This window comes from Cornus florida, unplaced genomic scaffold (genome assembly GCF_030987335.1).
Source record: "Cornus florida cultivar Cherokee Brave unplaced genomic scaffold, ASM3098733v1 CherokeeBrave_3.0.0_Hap2_Chr02, whole genome shotgun sequence".
NCBI classification, from domain to species: Eukaryota; Viridiplantae; Streptophyta; class Magnoliopsida; order Cornales; family Cornaceae; genus Cornus; species Cornus florida.
The window spans coordinates 110,253,271-110,265,252 of NW_026775572.1; the positions used below are offsets into that span (position 1 = coordinate 110,253,271).

An 11,982-nucleotide genomic window follows, 5' to 3' on the forward strand; every position below is an offset into this window, starting at 1 on the left:
TCGACTTGATGTAAGCCAACACTCTTCCTACCACTAGAATTTCTACCATTCTTCGAAGATAAAGTATGATGCAAAGAATTTTCACTCAAGCTCTCATAAAGACGCCACATGTTATCCTCATGCCTATCAATGTAATAGCCACCCATGGAAGCATCAACCATGCCTTTGTAATTATCTGATAAGCTCTCAAAGAAATAGTGAACTAATTGCCATTTGGGCATGTCATGATGTGGACACTTCCTAAGTAATTCATTAAAGCGTTCCCAAGCCTCATGAAATGTTTCTCCATCCCCATGTGAAAATTCTCGAATTGAGGTTCTCATGGCATTGGTCTTAAAAACCGGATAGTACTTCTTCAAGAACTCTTGTTGCAGTTCCACCCAAGAAGTTATTGAAAAAGGCCTAAGATTGTTAAACCAATATTTTGCCTTATCTTTAAGGGTGAATGGAAAATGTTTAAGCCTTAAGACCTCTTCCGGCATGTCCATATATTTTACGATGGAATATACTTCAAGAAACTCATCCAAATGCTTGTAAGTTTCTTCACTTGGAAGTCCACGATAATTAGGAAGCATTTGAATGGTTTGTGGCTTGATTTCATAGTGGTGTGCTCTAAATGGTGGCAATTGAATGCATGTGGGTGCATTATATTCATTAGGCACATAGTAATCTCTTAAAGCAAGGGGAGGATTAGCAATTGGAGGTGCAACATGGGCACCTTGATTGCCTTGAATGATGGGAGGTGGTGGAGCATAGATTGGCCTTGGTATTCCCAATGGAACTTGGCCATGTTGTTGTGGTGGATGAACATATGGCCTTGGCGTGCCTAATGGTACTTGCATGTTATTATAATGCACTTTGGGGTGGAGGATGCCTTGTTGGTCTATGTGACCAAAGTCCTCCACATGGTCCTCATTCTGTCCTTCCATTGATGAAATGGATTGACAAGAACTACCTCTTCTCCTAGGGTTTCGAACAATGGATTCAAGATAAAAAATTTAAGGGACAAGAGTGGGTCTCAATGATCTACGACCATGCATGCACAATGCAACACAGCAAGCAATAACAACAAACACTTCACCTTCACAACAAATCAACAATCAACAAACTTCCTCCGCATACAATGCTCATACTCCCATGCTTTAACAAAATATGCAAGAAAAGTAAATTGCCTCCACGCGGGCTCACGATTTATCTAAGAATTGAAATACAAGCATCCACGTGGGCCGACAATTTAACTAAGAGTTTGAGTAAGAAAAAGCTCACAAAGGTCCTTTAGCACTTCAACTCTAAATTTTTAGCTTAGCGTAGCAAATTTTTAGATTTTTAGCATTTTTCCTTGCTTGCTTAGCTCCTTTGCTTGAATGCTCCTTTGCTTGCTTTCTTAACCCAATGCTCCTTGTCAAACAAGAACAAACATAATAAGTAACAAAAATTGAAAACAAAGTAAAGACACGATCAAAAGAGTACTAATTCCTAATTGATTCCACAAATACGACGTTGCCAATCAATCAATCCCCGGCAACGACGCCAAAAACTTGGTGTCGTCGGACCAAACGCAAAGTTTATGCAATGTGGCCAAGTTTTACATTTAGAAATTGCCACTACTACCTTTCACTAAAAATATAGCTAGGGTGAGTAGGGATCGTCCCAAGGGATTGAGTGTCGTACTAGGTTGAAGAATCAAAATTAGGGTTAGTAGGTCAAGTGATCAAAATAGTGGTTTGTTGGTTGAATTAAACTAGATGCAAATTAAACTAAGGTAAACAATAATGCAATAGAGAGAATAAAAGAGAGAGAGATCTTGGGGTTTAGAGATCACCACTAAGCATAGCTTTTGTACACCTCTAATGAATGATTAATGAGGGGAAGAACATGTATTGCAACAAAGTGTGTGTGTGTGGTTGTTTCAACAAGCATGGATGACAAATTAAGCATATATTGTCTAAACAACAGGATGGATAACACAACATATCAAATTAAGCTATTAATCCTTTCTTTAAGCTCATAATCCAAACACATCATAAGGTTAGAGATATATGTTACTTGCTTTTCATAAGTATGGAACATCAACAACAAGCATGGATTGTCCTCCCATTTAATAACTACTCTACAACTAAGCTAATGGCATGAAATTAAACTAATTAAACTAAGGGAAAGAAACAATCCATCAAGAAATGAGTATAAACCATCAAATAAACCACAAGAACATGACATTAAGCACTATGTCTTAACAATCTCTAGATCTACAGCATCAACATACATAGACATGCATCAATAACACAAGAAATAGAGACAAACACATGAACATCTACTCTAGCATACATAGACATATGGATAGAATGAAATGATTAATTGGAAGCATTAAACCACATAAATCATTGAAGAAACAAGATCTATATATATAAAAGTGTCAAGACATGAATCATAATACAAATCCCCTAAAAAATACATAAATCAAGAAGTAGAAAACATGCTTAGGGCTAACTCTAGCCCCAATAAGATGTCTAGCCACTCATGTTTGATGTCCTCCAACCCTCAAGGGCAAGCTCCATGGAAGAAATCTACTCATTGGTTGATGAAGAGTCTGGAGAGTCTCCAATGGTGTCTCTAGCCTCCTCCTCTTCTTTGCTTCCTCCCTAAGAGTTCTACAAGGTATGATATGATGTGATATGATATAAAAAGTAATCTTTATCCTTATATAGGTAGGTCAAATGACACACAAAATGAGCTGGGGTCATACAACAAATATTCCCCAATGATTGGATAACGGACAACTTTTTGTGAGCTGGAAATTTAACTTTTTTGCACTGGAGGAAGTTCGATCGATCGAACCTTGGACTTGGATCGATTGAACTTGGCTGAGAGCTATCGAACTTAGGCTGGATCGATCCTCGATGGCGGCACCTTTTTTGGATAAAAACAAATCTGAGATATTTTGAAGATATTTTTGGGAAAATGACAAAAGCGGTTGGTAGGGTGGTACAACTGGATAAGATCAATCATTTGGATAAGGACAAGAATGTTCGATCGATCGAAGAAGGAAATTGGATTGATCAAACTTTTGAGATCTTTGAATAGGGACAAACATGGCTCAGATCCATCTTGAAGTGCTGAGATCGATGAAAGTTGGATCGATCGAAGTTTTCTTGAGAACGATCGAAGTTGCTGAAATTCCACCATATGCTTCCTTTTACTCTACTTTGCTCCTTTCTTTGATTCATTCCAGAATTGCTTCAATTATGCTCTTATTTGGCTGAGTTAGCTTCTTTTGAGGATAATTACTTGAAAATGGAAATAACACGAAATTAATACAAAACAGTAAAATAAGATAGATAAAGGTTCTAGAATACCTAAACTTAAGGGGTTTAAATATGCACTTTTCATCGCTCATCATATATGCATTGACCATGATATAGTCTTTGATATATAATTATTTGAAGTCATTTCAAGTCGATTTGAAACTTAGAGAAATTAATTAATTAGTCTAATTAATTTTTATTTTAGTATTCTATCCGTATAAATAATTATTTGACTTGTGAACTTGTTATAATATTTGACATATATTAATTCTAGAATTTTTGGATGAGATTTGAAATCTAGAAAAATTAATTATTTTATTTAATTAATTTCCATTTTTGATGCATTAATGATTTAATCATGTATTTGATGTTAATTGCATGTTTAAATCATAAATTTAGACTTGTATTATATTAATGAGATTATGTTTTCAATATTGAATAATATTGTTGTTACTTGTAACGAATTGCACACTGAAGATTCGACATTTATATGCCTTGTTTGTGTAACGAATCGCACACTAAAGATTCAACATTTTGCATGCCATTGTGGTTGTGGACTTAGAGCATGTATTGTGTGTTTCCAAAAGTTGAATTGTGCATGGTAGATAGCTTATATCTTGTACATACATGTTGATATATACATTGTTACACAACTTGTTAATTTTGAAAACTTGGGACGTCGTTGTATGACTACGGCAATGATATGGTTCTAGTACGGGGGATAGTCCCCCTACAGTCTAGTGCGCACATAGGGAGGTTACCCATGGGCTAGTAACCCTAAAGTGACCACGTTGTCAGTCTGATCCGGCGTGATGTCCGAGTATCCACCTTATTTGATTTTGCATTTTAAATTCTAAGTTGATAACTTTGTAAATTTATATCTTATTGCGTTGTATTGGAAGTTCCAATTATGTTAAACTGTATCATTTATTTGATTTCACATTTTAAATTCCTAGTTGATAACTTTGTGAATTCATGCTTCATGCGTTGTATTGGAAGTTCCAATATTGAATAAATTGCATTGATATTGTAAATTGCGTTGAAATTGTTATAATGTAGCTTAGGAATGATCCTATAGACTCATTTGGAACATAGACGTTAGGTGGCATGAAGTACTTTAGTTGTTTTCGCATTTTAGATTTCAAGTTGATAACTCTGATAATCTATATCTTATTGTGTTGTAATGAAGGTTCCAACTATGCTAAATTGTATCTTTAGTTATTTTCGCATTTTAAATTTCAAGTTGATAACTTTGATAATCTATATCTTATTGCGTTGTATTGGATGTTCCAATTATGCTAAGTTGTATCATTTAGTTATTTTTGCATTTTAGATTTCAAGTTGATAACTTTGATAATCTATATCTTGTCGCGTTGTATTGGAGGTTCCAATTATGCTAAATTGTATCTTTAGTTGTTTTATGCATTTTAGATTTAAAGTTAATAACTTTGATAATCTATATCTTGTTGCGTTATATCATATGCTCCTATGTTATTTACTTGCATAAATATTATGGTTTATGCTATAAATGCTTTAAAGTAGCTTAGGATGATCCCTGAGTCTCACTTTTGACATAGATGTTAGGTGGAATGAACCATAAGGATTAATTCATATCAATTTGATAAACTTGTAAAACTATAGGTCTATGCATGTTCATTCCCTACGAGTAATGTAAGTTACTCACCCCGCTGAATGCGATTTGTTTTAGGCAAGAAGAAGAGGTTTTGGGATGCACAATAGCCCTAGATTGTCTTGTTAATATGGAGTACTTGTAATGTATTTTTGTTCACATGCAAGTGTTAGCATGTTTAAGTTTCGCTTAAAAAGTTGTAATACTTAGTTAGGTTCAATATGCCGTTTTTGCCTTGTAATATATAAAGTGTACTTAAATACACTCTTTAGGACATATTTGACATTCCATTTTCTTTTAAGTTGCTTCCTTTGAGTATTTTTGGTTTCATGTATAATTATTAAAAAATGAAGAAATCGGAAGTCTTAATGTGTCAAATTCAATTCGGAGCATGTAAAGTGTGCCTAAGCACACTTATTAGGACTCTTTTAATATATTTGAGGTATGGCCAAGGGCTAAACGCATTTTCGTTTTCATCTATGCATGTTGGTTTCAAGATTTACTTTTAAAAGTCATTTTAGGCAAAATTTAGATTTGATAGGTCGTATTTTACATCGGACATATTTGGAAGCCGCGGACCATTCCCGCGCGCTTTAAAACATTTATTACATTTACGTGCATAATCGTTTTAGCACACACCTTCATATTCGACCATTTGAACACTTAAAACAAATTCCATTTTAGTTTTTTTGTCAAAGCTGAGCATAAGGTCATTTTGGGGATTTCACATCAAAAATAAAATTTTCTTTTGGTATAGTCAGCTAGAAAACTTTATTTTAACGGAAGTTTCTTCTTTGAGTTTTTCCAAAAAAAATCCGTTTAAGGGTCCGAACCAATTCTCTGTTTTGCATTTTCAGCATTTTTTGCTGCTGTCAGCCATGTCAGTGGCCACGTGTGCATGGGTGCCTTGGTGTCCCCCTCTTTGGCCGCGTCGACTCCATTTTTTGTTTCGGCTTTACTTCTTCATCCGGACTCCAAATTAAGTGAATTTTGAGTCTAACTTCATTAATCTTTCATCGTCTATCCAATGGTATGCTCGGTAGTGCCCATAATCTTTTATAAAATGACTATTTTGCCCCTAGGGCTAAACTTGTCCATTTTTTAAATGTCTCTTCTGCTTTGTTTTCTTTTGAGTTCCGTGGCTTCATGAGAAGTCATGCTTGTGTCTTAGGGATGATGTATATCTCTCTAGACTTTAATTCTGTGTGAAAAGACCATTTTGCCCTTTGGGCCATACTTAGTCTATTTTTAACCCTGGCTTCTGTTTTCATTCTCGTTGAGTTCCGTGACCTCATGGAAGGTTGCTTTAGCATCTTAGAGATGTATTGCATCTCCAGAGAATTGGTTTCTATTTCCGCTTCCACATTTGGGATACATTATCAGGTCAAATTTCAGTTCATCACAAGATGCACTGGCTTGAAAAACCAGGGCCGTCACAGGTGTGCTTTTTATTCCATGGACACATATTGAAAAATTCTTCCTCTTAGTTCCACCAACCTTTAGCCTGAAGCCTTTGTTGGCAATCCGAAGAAATCAAAAGGTAAAAGAAAAGTCGAGCACCAAAAAATTCCATATTGTTTTTAAAACTAGGAATTCCATTTCACATATTATTTTTAGTTATGTGCATATTTGTTTACTTCGTGAATATTGTGGCCGTCTAACACCTTCGTTGTCATATTGGTCTTTCTTTTATATAGAATCTCTACAATAGCTATGTGACACCTGTTAACACCTAAAATATAATCTGAAGTAATTATGCCATGTGGTCAAAAATCACGAGGTTTGAACTTTGGGTCAACCCATGATCATCGGGGCGAAAGGTTAATTTCTAATCATAATGATCAGATTTAAGGTCGGGAATTGAGAAGAATGGAATTCTTAGGCCATTAAGACTGAGATGAGGCTTTGAACCCATAACCGGCTATGATTAAGACTCTCAGAGTTACTATGGCCATGATCAATAGTCTCATAACCAGTCATGGTCTTGAGACTCTCAGTCACACGGTCATGAGACTCTCAGTCACATGGTCATGAGATTCTCAGTCACAATGGTCATGACTCTCAGAGTCATAATAGTCTCAGTCACTATAGCCATGATTAAAACTCTTAGTCATAATGGTCATGAGTCATAATGGTCATGATTATAAATCTCAACCAAGATTCTTAGTCACTATGATCATGACTAAGACTCATAGCCAACTATGGTCATGATCCAAAGTCTCATAACTAATCATGGTCATAAGACCCTTATAGTCACAATGATTGAGACTCTCAGAGTCACTATGGCCATGATCAAGACTTATAGCCAGATATGGTCATAATCACTTGAAAAATCTTTGGTGTAATTCAAATAAAGACCGTGAATCCCAATGTTTCAAAAACCCAACAAGTCAGGTCTGGAAGCTTAAAGAAAGCTTGAAATTGAAAAGGATAACTTGACAATGTCAGAGGTCCAGAGGTTCAAAACTACAGATGGAAGGTTCTCACCTACATTTGATGAAGAAAGTCAAAATTGTTAGTAATCAGATGATTCCAAGCCAATGTACAGATCAAGCCACACATGATAGGTGCAGAGAGATGAAAATGGCTTGAAGACCAAAATCATCAAGCATGAAAGAATATGCACCATTTAGTCAAAAATACTATGTCAGACACATTTGTATCTGCCTATAGAAAGATGTGCAAGTCAGTCAACCTAACCAGCTCAGCAAGATGATTAGGAGGAGTCACTTTTAGCTTACAACCAATTAATTTCTAGAGAAACGGTTTGAAAAGGACAACACCAAGTGGAGGCTCCTATAAATACCCACTTAAGTCTCAAAAGGAAGGGGTCCAGCACCATTTCTAAAGTTCAACCTTCAGCATTTATATCACTTAGCACTTAGTTTTTATCTTCTCAAGTTCAGTTTATCACTATCAGTTTAGTACTTAGTTTCATCTTTCAGCATTCAATACTTTAGTTTCCATTTCAATCAAGAGTTTGTAATTCATTTATCACTGTAATCAGTCAAGTTCAATAAAGAAAGGTTTGCAAATTCAGGTATATTTATTGTTCAATTAATTTGCTCCTAATTAATATATATCTTAAGTGTTTAAAGTCCTTTCTTAAATGCAATAGCAACCTTAAGGAGAGGATTATTCCTACTCTCCAACTTTCACCTGAATCACATTAGGTCGGCAACCTGACCCGATAGAAATAGTTTGGCAAGAAATATTTGAGTCCATCAGGACTTTGGCACGCCTACATTTTAGGTCAGCCATTCATTGGCTAGCGACCTCAAACCACTTTATAAGCCAAACAACTTTGGCAAGCCCGATGGGACAGGTGTTTTATTCGTGAATAGTCGTCGAGACTAGGTCACAGACTCAAACTTCAGCTGGATAAGCTAACCCTCAAAGGGAGGATCAGGAAGAAAATTAGCCTGCTCCCATCATGCAAGATGCCGGGTCTGAGCATTAGGAGGGACATCAGGCCAGCCACCAGGTGGCGGCCGAAAGTGTCTGTAATATGGTGACACGATTTGAAAGTAGAGTGGAGGCTTCCCAATGCCAAGTCGCTTGGGAAATCAACAAAAATATGGAGCCGCTGGTGGCTTCATCCCATACAACGAATACTCAGCTCCAACAGCTGAATGAAGTGATTAATGCCATGGTGACTCATATTGATAGGCAGGTTCTTGCTCAGCTACTTAGGTTAGAAAACCAAAATGATAGACAAGTGGACCAGTTTCCTCCTCAACAAGTTGGTTAACCAGAAAGAGGTGCTCATCCACCTCCCATGGTTAATGGTCATCGATCAGTAGCACCAATTCCACCACCAGTGTGACGACCCTGGATTTTTTAACCCAGTGTGTCCTGTGATGACCCAAAACGGATCCAAAATGCAGAAACAAAAGATAAAACAATGGTCTCTAGAGATACAACACTCCTCTAAGACACCAATGTGACCCTCAATGAGGTCACGAAACCCAAAGGAAGAAAATACGGAAGCAACATTTTAAAAACGGATAAGAATGAACCTAGGGGTAAAATGGTCATTCCACACTAAAATGGGTGCCACCGTGCACACCATTGGAAAGATAACAAAAAAATAATGAATTTAGACACAAGAATCACCAGATTCGGAGTCCGGACGACAAAGATATCAAGTTCTGAAGTCGAAGGAAGGGAAACCCTATCCTGGTTCGAACCAAAAACAAACACTACCTTACTAAAACTTGAATATCTTGAGCTACAAGAATAATCTAAATCTAATATTGGTACCATTGGAAAGCTTACTTTAACTCGGTCAATTAAGACTCAAGAACAGATCAATTCAAAGTTAAAATGAAGAAGATATGATGATTTGAAGTCGGAGGTGCAGTGCTGAACCAAGACACACACATACCCATGAACAGTACCTAGAGCACTCGAACAAGGACTACAAGAGCTTGAAATTTGCCCCAAGAGTTCTGCCCAAAGTTCGAGCGCTCGAACCCCCCCTTTAGAGCGCTCGAACTACTGTAGGCTGCACCTGAAATCTGAGTTTGAAATGTGATTTTGAGGACTTTCTGGGCCTTTTTGAGAAAAACATAAAGAAGAAACTACCCTCAAAATAATGTTTTCTAGCCAACTATGCCAAAAGAAAACTTTATTTTTCAAGTGAAAACCCCAAAATGCCCTTATGCTCAGTTTAGGCTCAAAACGGCAAAAAATGTACGTTTGCACCAAACCTACATTTGACCCCAAATGGACTTCTAGTCTAAAACAAATATGCACGCAAACGTAATAAGTGATTTTGAGTGCGCAGGAATGATCCGCGGCTCCCAGAAATGGTCGAGTCAAAATCCAACCCCTCAACGGCCAAAAAGGCAAAAATGAATTTGGAATGGATATTTTGAAAACCAAAATTAGCAAATGATTGGAAATTACCATTTGGCCCTTGGCCACACTTCATGCATGATTAATGAGATCCTACGAAAGAATCAAAACGGAATTCTCACACCCGATGCAAACATAGTGAGACAATAACTTAACATTTTTCAATATTTTCATAATATTTCATGAAGTCAAAACTACAAAGGATACAAATACATGTCATTGGCCTCCGGCCTCATCTCATACATGTCAAATACATTTTAAGGAGTCTACTCATATACACATTACATATATGGAATCAAATATATACATTTTGTCAAATAAGATTACAATTGACATTCTGAGCCAACCTTCACAAAGATGGAAGTCTTCAAGTCCACAAGTCATCCAAGCATAATGGGAGTCTCAACTTTAATTCATGTACCTGAAATATGCCCCAGTATCGTAAGGGTGAGTAACATAAAGCTACTCGTAGGAAATGAGCATGTATTGACCTACGTTTTACAAGCTTGCATGATTTAATTATTGTGGTTCATTCCACCTAACGTCTATGTCAAAGGTGAGACTCAATGAGCATCCTAGCTACCTAAGATCATTTCTAGCATCAATCACCTCTTTCATGCAATTCCAAACAACATAAGAACATGTTATACAAGCAACAAGATAGGAGCATGCTTACAAAAAGTAACAACATATAGATTTTCAAGGTAATCAACTTGAAGTCTAAAATGCAACATCAACTAAATATAATAATTTAGCATAATTAGAATATCTAATACCACACATCAAGACATCGGTTCTCTAGGTTATCAACTAGAAATCTAAAAGTGTGAAATCAACTAAATATAGCAATTTAGTATGGATGTACTTAACAACATCAAAATGATTCACAAAAAATCATAAAACATAGATGTACTTAACAACATCAGAATGATTCATTAAAATCATAAACACGGATGTACTTAACAACATCAAAATCGCCAATATCCAAAACCACAAGTTACAATATAAACATGATTATTAGCTCGGAATTGAATGCGAAAACAAATAGTGGAAGACTTGGACATCTAAGCTCGGAATTCTTCCGAGACCTCAATGGTTATTCCGGGCACTAACCCGCAGGGAAGACAATCCTAAGTGCGCATTATCTCAATGACTTAGAGGACTCACGTCCCCGTACTAGAGCCAAACCCTAGCCATCTCAACTCAACAATGTTCCAAGATTCCAAAATTAAACCAAATAAGTTCACAACTTATACATAACTTATATAATGCATGAAAACACCTTCCATGCACAAGTAGGTTGAAACCACACAATCCATGCCTTAGAGTTTTAATTCTAAAATGACATATATAATGAAAAATAAGGGTAGGTCAGGCCCACAAACAAGTTCTATTCCAACTACAGTCCAAGCAGAGACCCGATACGCAGATACATCCTAGATAACTCAACAATAACGATACAGTCCATAACTATATATATATCCACACTAAAGGACTCTCACTAGACTACAGGCCGGTCTCAACATGAATAGAGGCAACATGCAAAACGCACCCGAAGTGGGCATGTGTACCTAAACCTAAGCAGGGTACACCTCCACCATTATGGCCAGCTATGCATCCCATTGCATATACGCTCCTTAACCATCGATCTTGAGACTCAAGCTTATATCGCGGTACCATAAATATATATTTTAAAAAAATCCTACCCGATCCATCCATAAGAAATCCAGTAAGTCACTCAGCTTATTCAGCTGATCTGACTTAAGTAATAGGTAATCTAGTCAGTCATTCAGCTTGTCCAGCTGATCTGACTTAACATAAATAGCAAGAAATCCAGTTATACATTTAGCTTGTGCAGCTGATCTGACTTAAATATAAGTAGGATTTAATTTTTATAATCCATTCCCTTATACAAAGTAGTTAGGACTTAACTTCTTTGGTTAATCCGTACCTAGAATGCCACCATCCCATACCGGTGCATTAAATCCACACAATCCAACCATTGATGTAACAATTTCAGAAGTACATCTAAATATCCAAAGTTACACATAATAATAATATTTTATTATGCTAACACAAGATAGGACAACTTATAATTTTTATTTAAGTTTCCTATATCACATATCCTACATATACAGAATCTTAAACAGATTGATATATATATTTCTTTTCTATACAATCACTTAAGCA

At 36.3% G+C, this 11,982-nt stretch overlaps 1 pseudogene; it reads left to right on the top strand.

The window, feature by feature from the left end:
- The first annotated feature begins 219 nt into the window (after positions 1 to 219).
- LOC132298011 (small nucleolar RNA R71) lies at positions 220 to 318 on the top strand (annotated as a pseudogene).
- Positions 319 to 11,982: the final 11,664 nt, after the last annotated feature.